Source organism: Orcinus orca, chromosome 3 (genome assembly GCF_937001465.1).
Source record: "Orcinus orca chromosome 3, mOrcOrc1.1, whole genome shotgun sequence".
Lineage (NCBI taxonomy): Eukaryota > Metazoa > Chordata > Mammalia > Artiodactyla > Delphinidae > Orcinus > Orcinus orca.
This window is the reverse complement of record NC_064561.1, coordinates 114,495,805-114,513,148: the sequence shown is the minus strand read 5'-3', so window position 1 is coordinate 114,513,148 and position 17,344 is coordinate 114,495,805. Positions and strand designations below refer to the sequence as shown.

The 17,344-nt window shown below is 39.0% G+C and overlaps 1 long non-coding RNA gene across 1 annotated transcript in view; it reads left to right on the top strand.

Annotated features, from left to right (window-relative positions):
* LOC117195746 (uncharacterized) overlaps positions 1-17,344 on the top strand; it is a 44,098-nt gene that overhangs the window by 25,921 nt on the left and 833 nt on the right. The gene's annotated exons all lie outside the window — the stretch shown is intronic.

Sequence of the window (17,344 nt, the reverse complement as noted above, 5' to 3'; positions counted from 1 at the left end):
GTAGTGCTTGTTGAATGAACACGTATGTGTCTTCTCCTCTGATTTATGGTCTGGAAAACAGGGGCATGTTTTGACTCCTTTGGTATATTTGTAGCATAGTGTGGGGCATGTACTTGATGCTTAATGAATTCTTGCTGACTGGACCCAGGACTTATAATTGGCCTTCCTAGTCTTGGTCCAAAACTGTATCCATCAAACTGTTAAATTACATCCCTGAAAAGACAATCACTGTTTTCATTTGGAGGAAGAAGTACAAAAACACATCACCAACCTTTGTTGCTGGTTCCTAACTGACTCTATGAAAAAAGGAAAGAATTAATGGAGAAAGTGACACTAACTTTAGTTAAATGCCAATAAAGTACAATATACAATTTTTGCCAGAAGGAAAAGTAGGACTATTTTCCTAGGTCCTAAACATTATGATGAAAGAATCTAGTCTGTGCATATTTGAATCATTCATTCTTCCATCCAATAAATACCGAACACCTGTTATAATTAAGACATTGTGTTAGGCACAGGGGATAAAAAAAATGAAGCATTTTGACCCTCAGATTGCTCACATTTTAGTTGGAAAGCCAGAGCATGACAAAGACCTTTTTAAACCATTTGTAAGTTTAGAGCAAGCTAGCTACTAATGGGAAGAAGATTCAGTAAATCTAATTTTCACTCTGTTTTTCCTTCAGTGGTGTTGGCTAATAAGTATTTTTAGGATAAATGTGTATATAGTGGTTTGTTTTCAAAGACGTTACATTATTTGGCATTTATTACATTTTATTTATTTCTTTGATGGATTAATTGCAGTTAAATTACCTTAGCATGCTAGAACAGATTTTACCGATTTTGACATATGATTAAATAGCATAAGGCATAACTAATATGGTTTTTAGTGGCATGCTATGTATTAAAGCATAACATTTAAACACACACTTCATCAGGAAATTTTGCAGTTACAGTGAATTAAAAAGATTTAGATATCGGGACTCTCCCCCACTGCTGCCTGCCTTAAGGGAGGGGCAGGAATTTTATAATTGAGATTATTACAGAAGAGTGTCCTGACATAATTGATTGACTTTAGTGATGTGCCCTGAAAGTTCAAATTCAAGGTGTGCACTTATTTCAGTCAGCTTATTCTGAATGTTTAAATAAGAAATACTATTTCTGGGTATTCTGAACAACTCGCTGTACATTTATTCCTAATAGTGAGCATTTGGACTAATGACGGATTACTAATGAGCATGTAAATGTACCACCTGATTACATTAATATATGATCTTCCATGACGAGGTCTGAAATGAACATTTCTAGTGTGTATTCCTTTTCCCCAAATGGCACTGTGGTGTATACTGAGCAGGACCGAGACAAGGGTGTTTTTCTTAAGAGCCACTGATTTAGTCAATTATCAGAAATCACATTATAATAAATGCTGTTCTAAGATTTTTGATTAACCTTTAAATAAATGTTACTTTGGAAAAAAAAATCTGCCAAATGTGTTAATGATAAATTGTGAAGTGGTAGTAATTGCAAGTATGGCTTCATAGATAACATAGTTAATTGATACCACCCTCTCAAACATATATAGCACATCAGCTGCTATGAGGCTGCATGAATGATAGTAATGGTGTCTGTGGCATTTTTGATGTATTGAGGATGATATGAGCAAAGTGGAAACTTAGAGTGCTCACCAGGGTCATTCTCTCATGGACATCTGATGCCCATGGTCAAGTAAATTTTTAATGACACATAGTCACTACACACCTTTCAGCCTTCTGAAGAGGTAAGTGTACATTGATCTGTGCTAATTAGCCTTGCAGAGTACTTCAGACATCCTTGCATGAACACTATTATTTAATAAGAATGGGAGCCGTTTTTTTCACAAGCTCAGCACTTGCTCCTTGGATGGCTGTACTGTTGCTGTTTTTCTTTTTTTTCACTCAAGTCTCATGTTCATTCTTGTGTTTGTCTCGCTCTGTAGTATCCATGCAGCTGCATAAAAAAGTAAGCAAAAATTAAGGAGTGGGTCTGATTATGAAGGTTCATTGTTATTATAAGAAACCCATAAAGCACACATCCATTCCTTTCCTTATGTATAGGGTGCTGACTGCATAAAATTGCTTGGAAAGACATTAAGGATATACAAGCACTTCTGTTCAGGTGTACAGTGGGATGCTTTTATGTTTGGCAGTAAAGGTGGCTCTGGAATATCTGATTTGCCAAGTAAAAGGTAGCCAAAACAATTTGTAATTGTTCTAGGTTGGAACATTAGGGACATCTACTTTTTTTTTGAGTTTACTCTTCATCTGAGTTTGGGTTCTGTAACCAAGAATCCTGAGTTTGCTCAGTGTTGGGGTAAAGCAAGTATTGTTTATAATTACCTGATAGGACTTGGAGGTAGGGGAATTTCTAGTATAGATGCTTCTTATTATCATGGTGTTATTCAGTTCCAAATGCGATACAGACCAGATGGTGTTAAATCCCATCGCAGGGATACAGTCTACAGTCAGAACTTCTTAGAGGCACGAATATCACTTGGTGGATGTGGTACACTGGTTACTGGATTATTTTGTTCTTAAGAAAATGGAACAAGAGTAGGTTCCTGTCGAGCTGTAGGGCTGGCCATTGATGACAATGTTTGGAGTTGCCCTTGTCTGCAAGGAAATCAGGCATCTCTTCCTGTTGTTTCATGACCACAGAGTTGGCTATCGGGCTCCACAAATGCCTCCTTTACTTGTTTGCTGATATCTGAGGTTGCACAGAGATTAAAATTTTTGGATTTTGCAGATATCCCTAGAAATGATAACACTTTGTTTAAGTCAGATCCATAGAACTCAGTGTGAGTGAGCTTACCAGCTTTTTCTGGGGAGCAGGTTTTGAAAGTGGGGTGGCTAAAAAATATGAGGACCCTGGGTAACAAGGGTGTAAGAGGAACTGTCTTGTGAGCATAGTAGGGGCGACATAAACGGCTATGAGTGAGGAGGATTAGAACGGCAGAGGACAAGATTTTCTTTCTTTACCATATAGGAAACCTCTGCAAGCATCATACTTTCTAATTACAGTGTTTTGTTTTGTTTGTTTTTAATTAATTAATTTATTTTTGGCTGCGTTGGGTCTTCGTTGCTGCGTGGCGGGCTTTCTCTAGTTGCGGCAAGTGGGGGCTACTCTTCATTGTGGTGCGCGGGCTTCTCATTGCGGTGGCTTCTCTTGTTGCCGAGCACGGGCTTTAGGCGCACGGGCTTCAGTAGTTGTGGCTCGCGGGCTCTAGAGCGCAGGCTCAGTGGTTGTAGCGCACGGGCTTAGTTGCTCCGCGGCATGTGGGATCTTCCCGGACCAGGGCTTGAACCCGTGTCCCTTGCATTGGCAGGTGGATTCTTAACCACTGCGCCACCAGGGAAGTCCCTCTAATTACAGTTTTAAAACACTTAAAAATTCTGGTTGAAAACTGAATTTGTTTTCAGTTTTCTTAGGTACAAAATTTTTGACTTCATTGCTGTCAGCTGTTTTCTTTGAATCACCTAGTTCATTTATTTAAGAAGGATTTATTGAACAATTGCTATGGGCAAAATAGTATGTTGGATGCTAAGGAAAAAAGACATGATTCTCATCTATGGTGTTTCCGTCAGTCACTATGCTTTAGGCTATAGGTAACAGAAAACCCAGCTTCAAATGTCTTTAGGAATAAGGAAATTTGTTGGCTCCACCACTGAAAGTCCAGAGGGTGGAATTCAGGTACATTTGAATCCAGTAGTTTTGACTTAGTTTCCCTTTCATTCTTTTTCCTTACCTTCTTGGTAGAACAGCTTCATCAGTGGCTAGTAGCAAGATGGCTATCAAGTTACAGGGGCTATTTCAGAGCCTTTCTAGAAGAGCTAGAAAGACTTCCCAGAAGCTTCAAAGAAACCTCTTCTTGGATTTTATTAGCCCAAGAGGCCAAGCCTATACAGGCAATTACAGGACTGGTGGGTACAGATATGTATGGGTTCAGTGCAAGCATTGGTGGGGCAGAGGGGGACATTCATTCTAGATTGATGGAGATGGGGGATTCAGGAAAGAATTCCTTGAAGAGATGCTGCCCAAACTAAATCCAAGAGGCTGAGAAGGAATGAGGAGGTGGGAAGGTTATGCAGGGAATGAGGGAAATGGGTGCAAAGACACAGAAGTGAGAGAGTATGTTGCATAAAAGCAGCTTCCTTACTCATTCCTCAAGTCTCAGCTTCACTTTATCTTGCCTGGGAGGTTTAACGGAGCCTTGTGTGGTCTCCTGGTTCCCTGTACTTATCCCGTCTTAACACTCACCACACTTCACGGTTACTCATTCACTGCCTGCTCTTCTCAACTAGACTCTGTGAGGGCAGAGTTCATGCCTGTCTAATTGCCCCTCTATTCCTGGTGCCTAGCCTGCTTCCCGGCATCATAGGGAGCTAGTAAATTTTGTTAAATGTAGAAATGAATGAATGATTTATTATTCTTTTACTAAATGACAGCATTTGGACCTGTTCATTTCTACATTGATAAGAATGGTAATAACTTTTATGGTCCTGATTAGACTTATAAATAGTCATAAAATGTGGGCAGTGAAACTGAGTCTTGTGGATTCTAAGGAGTTTTTTGACTCTGATATGACCAGCTATTTTGAATAGAATTTTCTCAAGCATAGTATGTGTATCTATACAATCCCAAAGTAGGATGAGACCTTAAAATTCATCTAGACTCCTTTGTTGGATGGATGAGTCTTTGTCTGTTGGAAGACTGAGTCTTTCCTCACTACATTCTTCAAAAGATTAACCCATATGATAAAACTCCAGCTCAGGTGACTTTCTTTCTTTCTTTTTTTAATATTTTATTTATTTATTCTGGCTGCTCCGGGTCTTGGTTGTGGCACGCAGGATCTTTTAGTTGTGGCATGCGGGCTCCTAGTTGTGGCATGTGTGTGGGATCTAGTTCACCGACCAGGGATCGAACCCAGGCCCCCTGCATTGGGAGTGCGGAGTCTTACCCGCTGGACCACCAAGGGAGTCCCTCAGGTGACTTTCTGATGTTTCTTTTAGTTTTATGATTTTTGCAATTTCTAATTAAATAATTAATACATGATTTTATTGATATTAGTCAGAAATTACCTTTCTGTCTATTCTTTGATGTGTATTATACTAGTGATAGGCCATGGAGTTGGGGAAAGATTTTGCTAGATTCTACTACGATGCATTTTCCATTTGAAGTTTTAAAGTAAGCTTCATATGTTGAAATAAATTAATGAAAAGATGCTTTTGGATAGAGTTGTATATAGTACTTGCTACTCATTATCCTCAGTATTATAATATACAAATATAAAACATACCAAATATTAAAAACCTGAAATGTTTAACTTGAAGAAAAAGAATAACGAAAAAATATATAATGATGTCTCATAATGAAATCTGGCCCCCAATCCTATTTGTGATGTTAGAGACCTTTTGCAGCTGTCTAGTGAGTCTCTAAAGATCTCTAAGGCAAATCTAGATGTTTTCCCAGAGTATGTCACAAGTCCATTTCGTGTAGTCTTTCTAAGTACTTTTAAATGTACCCTTACAAGTTTGAAATCTCTTAATTTAATGTATTCCTTATGATGTCATCTAGACAAAATTGTTTTATTAAGACCTCAAAATGTAAATATCACATTCCTATAATAAGTTCTTCATTGTCATTAAGATGAACTTTTTATGGTACGTTGTGATTATGCAGTTATATGTAAGAAATAGAAAGAACTTGATGATTAACCGACACTGCAAATCTACCTGTCATGATTACATAAGTTTCCCATGTAATCATGACAAGTAGAAGGCATATTCTCTAACTGAAGGGAACAAAGGAGATGAATGACCTTTGCCATTACAAAGTATGGTTGATTGGGACATCCCCTGATTTAAGAGCCTGGGAAGGAGAAGGAAATAACCTTTCCTGAGAAGCTTTTTGGAGGTTCTGCTGTTTGGGGTAGAATCATGGGACTGCTGGAAATCTTTGGAAAGTAGTGGTCCACTTCTCCTTCTGCTAGAAGAGGACCGGGCTTAGCGAGGTTAAGCCCCTTTACCCAGAGCCTTGCATGATGAATTAGCCTGCAGAGGAGGCCGGGCTAGTGCTGGTGTCTCCTGTTCTCAGACTTCGGGATGTGCTTTGCACAATGTCACGCCGCTCTCTTGGACTCTTCATTGCTGAAGAAACTTAACCAGACGTGAGAAGCAAAATCCTTTCGCCTGAATTCATTAATAAAAATATTACGGTGGTTTTGCAGTTTTACAGAGTGGAGATCTACTGACTTCAGAACGTTAAGGAGTTAAGCCCCCCAGATACTAAACGAAATCTACTCATAATTTAAAAAAAACACAAAACTTATTTAGGAAACTTCTCCTAAGTTCCCAGAAGCCCTGTCTCCTCTAGGAAAGAAAGCAGGTCGAGGCTGTCGAAGCTCGGCGGTGCATTGTGTTTTTCTCCTCTGAGAGCGCAGGAGATTGGCATTACTCCGCAGTAGTGTCACAGCCCGCAGTCATTTAATGCCTCTTCTTGTGAGGCCAGGATTCCACGCCCAAGTGCATTTAGTAGGTCAGTACAGTAATTTAAAATGTCTTTCTTTCAATCTTTTGCCATCTTCAATTATACCTTTCCACCCTGCTATTTGTGTAATTTTCTTCTGTCTGAAGTCTCTTTACTGTTGTTCTCTATTGCACAGCATGACAAATTACCCATCAAGCCATATCTTTTCAGCCCAGAAATGCACAATAACACGGAGTCATGGCATTATCGCATGTTGTGCACTTTATTTCCTCACAGTTCATTCAAGTGTGTCACTTTATTTTCCTGGCTTCCTTTTGTCATCATGGAGATTAACCATTTTATCCTTCTTAAACTTTAGAAACAATTAGAATTTCATTATAGTGCAAGCTGAGAGTGAATGCTTGCTCAGTACTCTATGGAGTGTACTTTTCATATGATCGGTGGCAAAATTAAAGCCATGAATCCTTAGTCCTTTTCGAAGGAGCGACTTTAGAAGTCATTATACAGCTGAGTAACCCTGGCTCTGGACAAGAGAATTATTTGAGCCTGTGGCCACCAAACACATTAACTGTAAGAAACCATTTAGCCTGACATTCAGTACCTGATTCTTCTGTTCTCCTGGGAATTATGAAACTCTCTGGGGCCCATGTGTTCTGTACACAAAATCTTTTTTTCCTCTTAGCTTTGGCTAAATACCAATAGTGTACAGTGTGCAATGAGATACAATAGACATTGCAAGTATGTGTTAGAAAATCAATTGGTATTGATGCTCTAATCAGCAGGGCTGCAGCTGGTATGTAGACACATCACTGGAAATGGTGATTAAGATCGTATTCAAAAGCATTAAAAAAAACCCCACAATGTTTAGATCACTTTTCAGATAGATTGCTGTTTTACTGGGACAGATGAGTTGGACAGCTAGTGATACTTCTAGATTCTGCTACTTTCTAAGATGTTTTATAACTTAATATATTTTCTATCTTAAATTTATGATGTATTTTAAGTGTTATATTTATAGGACGCAGGATAGTGGTTGTTGGTAAACAAACAAAAAGTTCAGAATTCTTTTGCCACAGGCAGCTTCCAGCCTGCCAGATACTAGGTACAAGCTGCTCTAGAGAAAGGGTAGGGGAGGAAAGGGCTGTGGTTACAGTGTGGCTTTAGGCTGAAAACACACCTAGTGAGGTTGCTGAGCAGACAAGGGGAAGAGAGAGACAGAGGGAGAGAGAGACAGAGGGAGGGAGAGACAGAGGGAGGGAGAGACAGAGGGAGGGAGAGACAGAGGGAGGGAGAGAAAGAGGGAGAGAGACAGAGGGAGAGAGAGACAGAGGGAGGGAGAGAGATGGAGGGAGCGAGAGACAGAGGGAGGGAGAGACAGAGGGTGGGAGAGACAGAGGGAGGGAGAGAGGGAGGGAGAGAGAGGGAGGGAGAGAGAGAGAGAGGGAGGGAAAGAGAGAGGGAGGGAGAGACAGGGATGGAGAGACAGAGGGAGAGAGGGAGAGAGAGACAGAGGGAGAGAGAGAGAGGGAGAGAGGGAGAGAGATACAGAGGGAGAGAGGGAGAGAGAGACAGAGGGAGAGAGGGAGAGAGAGAGAGAGGGAGAGAGGGAGAGAGAGACAGAGGGAGAGAGAGACAGAGGGAGAGAGGGAGGGGGAGAGGGAGAGGACGAAAACGAATGTAGCATAGTCTGGAGGGGAAAAGTCAGTAAGGATCATGGTATGGCAAAGGAGGTTTCTAGAATTTAAAGCAATGGAGCAGTGGGAATATGAGGTGAGGTTTCCTACCCAGGCATTTCCTACCCATGAGCAAGTAATTAGCTAAACATATTAGCTGAAAAATTCTTCTAGGAAAACTTAAGGATGAAAAGAGTCTCGAACTAGAAAGGGTGGTTGCTTTCATAAAACTCTTCATTTTCTACTCTAAATCCATGTTTTCCTGTGAACACCTTTAGGTTGTACTAAGAATAGAGTGATAGAAATTTCAACCGCATGTATAATTTTCAATCTTAACTGTTTTTATAAATAGAGAATAAGCTGGGTGTTTAAAATAAATCTTGGTATGGACGTCCTACCTTTTTACCTCTACATTATCTTTGACACTCAGCTAAACTCTAGTCTAGAAGTATCAAAGCCCAGCTAGAAGACGGAAGAAGGGTACCAGAACCAGGGAATGTAAGTGTCTTTTAGAAATAGTGATCATCATAGAAAAGGCAAGCTATTGATATTATCGTAAGCTTGGGATTTCATGAAGGTAAACTGCTATTGGGAGGGGAAAGACTGGTACTTTAAGCATTTGACAATAGTTTTTTAAACCATAAAACACATCAAGGCTTATCATATATGATTTTTAAACTAGCAGCCAGTAGAAAAAAGAAAAAAGAAAAAAGGGAAGAGTGAGGGATTTCTAGGGAATGAAAGAGGAAGTAGCAACAAAAATTTAAAATTGAGAGAATTTTCTAGCTTTCAAAATACTTTAAAATGTGTTTTTCCATGTGTTCATCACAAACTACCTGCAGATAAAATAGGACAGAAATTATTAAAGCCCTTTTAAGAGATGGAGAAAATGAGACTCAATAGAAAAGGGACTTACCTGAAGTCACATAAGCAAGTGGACAAAATAGTACTGCTAGAACTGAGGTCTTTAGAACGCTGTTGCCCAACATGGTAGCCATTAGCTGCTGGGGCTGTCGAGCACTTGAAAGGTGCCTGGTCCTATCTGAGATGTGCTGTACATATAAAATACACACTAGATTTCAAAAAATTACTGCAAATAAACAGGAATATTTTACATAACATTATGGATATATTGGGTTAGATAAAAATATTATTAAAATTAATTCATCTGTTTCTATTTATTTTTTGATATGGCTACTGGGAAAATTTAAATTACCTATGTGACTTGCATCTATGGCTTGCATTATATTCCTGTTGCTACTGTCAGCACCTCATCCAGTACTCATCCAGAAAAATAAAGGGAAGAGAAAAAGGAGGGTGAACTGGGTATCATGGAGTTTGAAGTATTCATTCTCCAACTGTGTCTCAGTTTCATTTATCATTTCAATTCAGTTAAAAAACCATTGAGTACCTAATATGTACAGAGGTGATTCTAGGCAATACGTTCAGCATATTTTGAGGAGAGGGGAAGAGAATCATAACGGGGGAGAGAATGTCTTTTCTGGAATTCTCTAACCAGATAGACCCACATGAGAAGAAGCATACAAAAGATTCTCTCGTTAGATTTTGTCAGATCTCTTCTAAAGGAACATAAGTAGTGTAGATGTGCAGAACCTGAGATTTTCCTGGCTGGGTGGGTACGCTGGTCTCAGGCACCCGAGGGCATTTTATGGCAGGTGCAGGGAGGAGGGTACACCGTCTGTCATATGGCCTGTCCAAGTGAATTCCACCCACACGGGGGAGGACCTTGGCGGAGGACAAACGTGTGAAGCACATTAAGAAAGAGCTGTATGAAAAATGCAGCTCAGAGCAGGAATAAAGGAAATGTTGAAAAACTAATGAACCATAAGATCTCTGTAATCGTCTCTTAATAGGCACATTGTTCAGCAACACTGGAGTGCGCTCGGTTAGTTATAACTTGTTACATCCGATCTCATGAGCTGCATGGCGGTGCACACCTAGTTCTAGAGGAAAGGACCGAACCCACTGTTGTCACTTAGAACACACCCCAGTAATGACTGCTACAGATTCCCGTCTCAGAAAATATTAATATTTTTACAGTAACAGTTTTCAAAACCCGGAGTGCAATGAAAGAAAATTGAACGACTATTGCAAGTTTTCAAGGTTTGAGCGGAAGGGGGAAAAGAGACTTCTGTGATTTTGTTAAATGAAATTCCACTTAAAAAATTCTAGATCTATTTGAAATCTGTCATTTTAAAATTAATAACTGTTTTCCCTTAACGCAGTCTGTGTAAAGAAACCGAATCCACTTCTGAACAGTTCTCCTGCCTTCCCAGATACATGGAAATTCACTACTGTTGCTGACAAACAAAATGCCACAAGATTTGTCATACAAATCACATTATAAGAGGTTCCAAAAACTTGACAACGTTGACAGTTGTTTTCAGCAAATGGCTGCTTTACTCTGTACTGTCAATGTTGATGTCCTTGTGCACATGTAAAAGAGCAATGTGATTAAGGCAAGCTTGTCCACGCTATGTCTGAGCCAAGTTTTCCGTCTCCGCGTGGCACTGAAAGATTGCTCAGCTGTTGCAGATAAGGCAAGAATAGCTAGCAGATTTCTGCCATTTAAAAAAAAAAAACATTCTCTGGGCATGCATTTCTGTAGGAATTTACCAACATCTGCTGCTGACCTAAAGTTTTCTATAGAAGTGGCATATTTAATTTACATAAGTAATTCACAATGGTGTTGGTCAAGCCTGATTTCCTTCAGAAATAATGAGTTGCGTTCACCAAGAAGAGATGGGTTGACGTGTAATAACATTTATATTCTCTAAATTGTCATTGTAGTCTCAGGCCTCGTACTTTTTTGGCCCATCTTACATTTATTTTCTGCATGTTCTCTAAATTATATTTCGGCAGGAAACTTTTTAGAAAGAATAAAGTGCTGAGAGATTTTGGTGATTCCACAGAAGGCCTACACTTCACACTTATCTTTTTTTTATAGGCTCTCTGAAAATGTTTGATTTTTGGAAGCTAATTTATTCTGGGAGAATTTTGTAGTTGAATTTTAGTGTGATTTAAAATGGTCATGTATGCTATCCTCAAAAGAACATATAGGATTTAGGTATTTCCCATTGTCAAGATAACTTTTGACTTTGGACATGATTTATTTACCATTTTGTTTACCACTGCTCATTTTTAAAATTTACTCTATGTCTGTTTATGTTATTTTAACTCAGTTTCTTTTGAAATGTGAATGCTCTTCAGGTAAAAATACAAAACTTAACTTAGTCGTGGCAATTCAGACCTGTCTCGTAATGCATTTGTTATTTGATTCATCTATTCTTATTCTTGGTCACCTTCTAGTACAGCTGCATGCTTTAACTGTCTGACTGGTCTTTGAAAATCTTAAGCCACATTCTTTGGAACAGTTGCTTCATGTTGGTTGAAATTCTCTGTGGCACTTTTTTCCATTCACAGGAGCCAACAGCCACCATAGCAGACACATGTTTCCAAGAACTTAGGCATGGTTCATGATTCCTGAATCTCAACAATTTCTTGTAGGAATTGGGATACCATTTTCAGTGTCTAAAATCTTTGTGCTATAAATTAAAAAAAAAAGGTATACATTTATATTGCAGTGTTAAATTAGCATACATAATTTTAAAATATTTTCATTCCTGTAACTAGCAAAAGGACACCATTTAAAAACTCACCATTAAAATTCATCCAATTAACTGAGTGAGTTATTAGCTAAAAATATTAGTGAAAAAATTATTTTAGGAAAAATTAAGGATGAAAAGAGACTTGAACTAGAAAGGGTAGTGGCTTTCATAACACATGTATGTATTTTCTAATCTAGATCCACGTTTTCCCGTGAACACCTTTAGGTTGTACTAAAAATATAACAATTGAAAGTTCAAATTTTAAGCCCCAAATTACTGCCTTTCAGCTCCATTGAGGCATCTACAAAATGGGTCAAGGTAACAATGCATAATTTGAAAAGTTAACAAAAAGTTGCTAATGGAAACAAAATGAAAATCAATATAATTGTGGTTACCTTTAATACCTGTCTTATTTCTGTTGTCAATTAAACATTTTAGGAAGCAGAAATCCTTGTGAAACATTTGCCACAGCTAGCATCTTTATTTTCACGTAGCCAAGGGATAAGAAAGGAGAAGTTTCCCATAGAGTGTTTAGCTCCTCTGATTAAACAACTGATTAAAAAAAAACATGAGTGGTTTATAAAAAAGGAGATGAGTAAATAAAGAGAAGCAAAATGTATATCAATAGAGGAGGGCATGCAGGCAGGCAAAACATAGACATGCTCTTTTTTTCCTGCAGATTTTCATTTTCACAATTTTTTATTTTGTAAAATTTCATTAGAATTATATTGATGATGACTTTTTGTACTTGAATAATGGTATCTCATTTATGAGATTTATGAAGTTCTGGTCTTAGCCTCTTCCTTAATTTTGATTTTGTGTGTAAGTCCAGAAGTGCATAATCTGTCTGGAACTCAGATCTTCTCACTGCCAATATGTTCCCAAGGCTTTGGTTCAATCCACTTGTAGATAATGTTATTGAAAGACAAAAGCAAAGTGTGAGGAAAATAAAACCGTTACTTGTGCATACAGTATAAATAGAAATTCCTTTCTCTGAGTGAACACTTACAATCATATTCTTCAGTACACATTTTGAGTTCATGTCCTGACACAATAGCTAGCAGGAGAGAAGTGAAGATAAGTTGTTCTTTAGGGACTTCTGTGAGATATCAGAAATATATCATGTAAGTAGCTCAAACAATTGCATTTCTCCTTACCCTATCACTCCTGAAGGCCATAAAACTACTCTTTGCAAGGTGACTGGATTTTACTTGTGGATGAAGGAGGATGTGACTGCTTCTCATTTGCTTTTGAACTTTCTCATGATACTGAGAATTTCATGAGACAAAAGTGATGTTATCAATCATGCTATAAATACTTGTATGAAAGTTTTATTGTGTTTTTCTGGGGCGTGCAAGATGAAATCCCTTTTACTGAACATTTCTAGCGTCCGGAAATATTTTACTGGTGGGTTGGATTCTATGTCTTTTGGGTATACTGCAAAATATTAGCCAGGGTTTGGGGATGAACTTAGGTTTAAAATAAATGACCACCTGAGGACTGGCGAGGCTTTCTCTCCAGGGCCCGGATCCTCCAAAAGAGGCCCAGGGCCACTCTGCTCTGGCTATATTTCTGGGGAGTGGTAATATGCAAAGATTTGTAAATGGGGTGAGGGTAGAGGGTAACTAAATACATCACAAACCTTAAAATTGTATGTTTTGTGTTTTTGATGAATTATCAATTATGATTAAAAAGATACCATGACCTGCTATCACCCCCAGGATAAAGTCTAGATTCCTCTGTTTGGCACAGAAAGACTTCCTGCACTTCCACTTTTCAGACTCTTCTCCATTGCTTCTTCATAGCTGCACCCGAGCTAAGAATGACTAAACATTACCATGTTCTGACCATATCTGGAATGTCTCTTGCCAGGAAACCATGTCAGTCGTATCCACCTTTGGAACATGTATTCACTCTTTCAAGATAGGGTTCACATGACATGTCCTTGGTGAAACTTTCTCTGACCATCCAAGAAAGGCAGTAGGTCCCCTGCTTTGTGCCTATTTTGACATTTATTCATACTGTATCACACCCTACAGGACTTGAAAATATCTTTATCCCTCAGGCTAGACTGTGAGCCTTTTGAACATAAGGATTATATCATATCCATTTGTATATTCCTTTGATCTTGCATAGTATGTGGGCTACGGTAGATGCCATATAAATATTTGTTGATGGTGATGTAGCTTTTTGCATTATTTGTGCCTCAGCCTCTGATCGTTAGTGAGAGTTCACGTATCGTCAGAATCTCTCATATACCAGACATGTTGGGAAATCTATCTACGAACGAAACACTCTCCATGCATATAATTGACATTCAAGAGCCCATACTGGGTTCATTTACCTTAAATAATGTGCTTATTTTCATGTGCAGTTCATCATTGCTTTTAGCGTAACACTTCATACAGAAGAGCAAATTTAGATACATTGCAACTCGTAAAGAAGTAACAGAACCACCTGTCCACCATTTTTAAAAGTATTTACTACAGTTCAGAACTAAAGTTGGTAGAGAAAATTAACTATAAAGCCTGAAATACTAATACCTCACGTAATAACTGGTCAATTTTAAACATTAAGACCATAGCTAGGAATTAAGAAATAATCAAAAGGGCATAGAAATGCAAAGGAAGAAAGTCCACAATGTCCATCATGGTAGAAGAGCTCTTCATTCTTCCACCCGGGCAGAGCCTACTCATTCTTATGTTACAGTTCTAACGAGCTTTCCGTTTGTTCCCGTGCCTTTAGGAGATTGGAAGGGACAAGTTACTAAAATTGGGATTATGGGACTTGTACTTCAGGTAAATGAAAGTAATGAGAAATGCTAGCTGATAATCTGATTCTGGAATGTTAGAGAAGGCAATATTAAAAAAGTAGAAGATGAAAAGACTTAATTACCTGTGGGACGTTTCAGTATAGTTCTAGCTAATCTAGCCTCACCTCTGTAGAGGGCCAATCTTGTTTCCTGGCCTCCTTCACTACTCTGTCACCTACCTGTTTATCCCTTTCTGTTCTAAGGTCTTTTGCCCAGTTTCTGCTTGGTTAAATAGACACCACTCAATTTTCCAGAACCTTAGTGTGGGCCTTTAGAGTCGAGCACACATTCAAGCACAGAATCAATCTATGATCTAAACATCTGGGTACTTCACTACCAACCCCCTGCCCCGCCCACCCCACGTGACCCCCACCCCAACCATATAAAAACTTCTGCTTCTGAATTCCTGTAGTTCTTGCTAGTTCTTCACGGAGCTCCCAGCATGTGCCCAGTCTTCACCTGGCTTCTTAGTGTACCTGCTCCTTAGATGCCTCCAGTACCTGTCCTGCTAGACCAGTGGTCTGTCTGGTCTCGGGACATGGCCTTCCACTGTTGACTAATTCTGAACAGCTTGACTACGGAAGTTCATGGTGATAACGTTTAAGCAGCTCTGGATTTTGTAGCTGACTCACTGGAAATCTCCAATGAGATGTACACAGCGGCAATGGCTTTAAGAAGCTCAGGGGAGCGGGTAAAGATTGTTGCAGAAACAGTGGAATTTTCACAGCAGTATTGTCCATTAGGCCATGGACTACATGGATACAATCTCCCCTATCCAAAGGATAATTCTCCTCTAAAAACTGCCATGTTGTGAGTGTCTTTGCTTGCCTCGCTGGCTGTTACAAACCTCACAGACAGAATTCTTCAGCATGGATGTGTGATTCTGTACCACTATGCCACCCAAGTGAAGCACATGCCTGGGGCTTTCATTTGTGTAGCGCTGCTTTGCTGACTATGAATTTTGAACTACTAGTGTTACTACCTTCCACTTAGTGATAATTTACTATTGTTATGTTATTCCACGCTTGTGTTTCAGATCAAGTTCTTATGGTACAATTTAGGCGCTTTTATGTGCATTCCTGCTTGCTTAGATAAAATTACAACACATGGCTTAATTAGTAAGATGCGTATGTTCTTGAGGGAAGGCATACTTCCCATCAATCTCTTTTCCCATTCCCAGCAAATTGCATCATGAAAATGTTGTGGAGAAACATTTTTTCTTTTCCTGAGTGGTATTTAGTATTATTTAGCAGTTCTACGAAGTGAACAATTAATAATTGAGTAATTCTAACAAAACTCTTCCATTCATCTTGGTTGCAAACATCATCGCTATAATCCGGTAGCTTCCACCATCAGGACTGTCACAGGTATGTGACTAGATGGCCGCCCCTGAGGACAAATTTGAAGCCCTTTGTGAACTGAACATTATTCTCATTATTTGTCAACTGTTTAAAATTCTTCTGGTCATTTCTTGGGGTCTTGAGAGCTTGTAGTCTTCAGTGGAAATACCTGTTGCAGGATTAACATGCTAAACTGCTACAGTTAACAGTTTAATTGGATCATTGATCAGTTTGGTGAATATAGGCCTAAGGAAATAGAATACAGAGGTGTTGCCTGGAAGAGACAACAAAAGGTGGAGAGAGAGGTTTTAAAAGTAGGAGCTGGAAGCTCTGAATTTGCCTATTATTCATTTTATCTAAGTTAGAAGAATCACTAAACCCTAGTTATATAATTAATCTACTGAATCATGCTGGAGCTATTTCTGATTTTTTTAAAGGACCTATATTTTCAGAGTACTTTATTTGAACTTATATATTCATTAACTTTTTAATTATAAAAATGTTATGGTTTCTTCAACTCTTATCTCATTGCATGAAAATAGCTGATTTCCCCACCAGTGACCCTAAAGTTCCCTTCAGCCCTCGCTTCCTATGATCTTTCTTTGTATTTTTGCCTTTGGGAATTTCTCAGGATGTTTGGTTCTGGTTCTCACTGGGTAGTGGTGCCGAGGTGGTGGCTTATCTCTCTGAGGTTGTCAGTTTGGGCACAGTCTTGATGGAGGGAGCTGATCCCACCAAGATAACCATTCAGTAAATTTTTGGCATGAGTCTAAGATTTCTAACTATATTTGTCTCAGCATAACGCATTGTACATAGATTTTCTTGCCTTTCTCTCTATTGTATTTCTAAATTTTTACAGATGATAGGAAGTACTGGTACCTTTAAGAGGGATTTATAATACACTCACTGATGGTTTCCTGTTGTGTTTCTTAAAACCTGTGTCAGTAAATACATTGCCTAGAACTAGGCAGACGGGAGATTTTTAATTTTAAAGAACCTTGTGAATATTGGTAGATATATATATTTATGTTAGAGTAACTCAGAATTTCTCTGTTGGCTGGGAAACTTGCAATAAACTTTTAGAAAAATGGAAATTCAATATTTAAGATGAAGAATTTTTTTTTTTTTGCGGTATGCGGGCCTCTCACTGTTGTGGCCTCTCCCGTTGCGGAGCACAGGCTCCAGACGCGCAGGCTCAGCGGCCATGGCTCATGGGCCTAGCCGCTCCGCGGCATGTGGGATCTTCCCGGACCAGGGCACGAACCCATGTCCCCTGCATCGGCAGGTGGACTCTCAACCACTGCGCCACCAGGGAAGCCCGAAAAATTTTTTTTAATTTTTGAAAAATTTCCAGAAAAAATGGGTTGACTT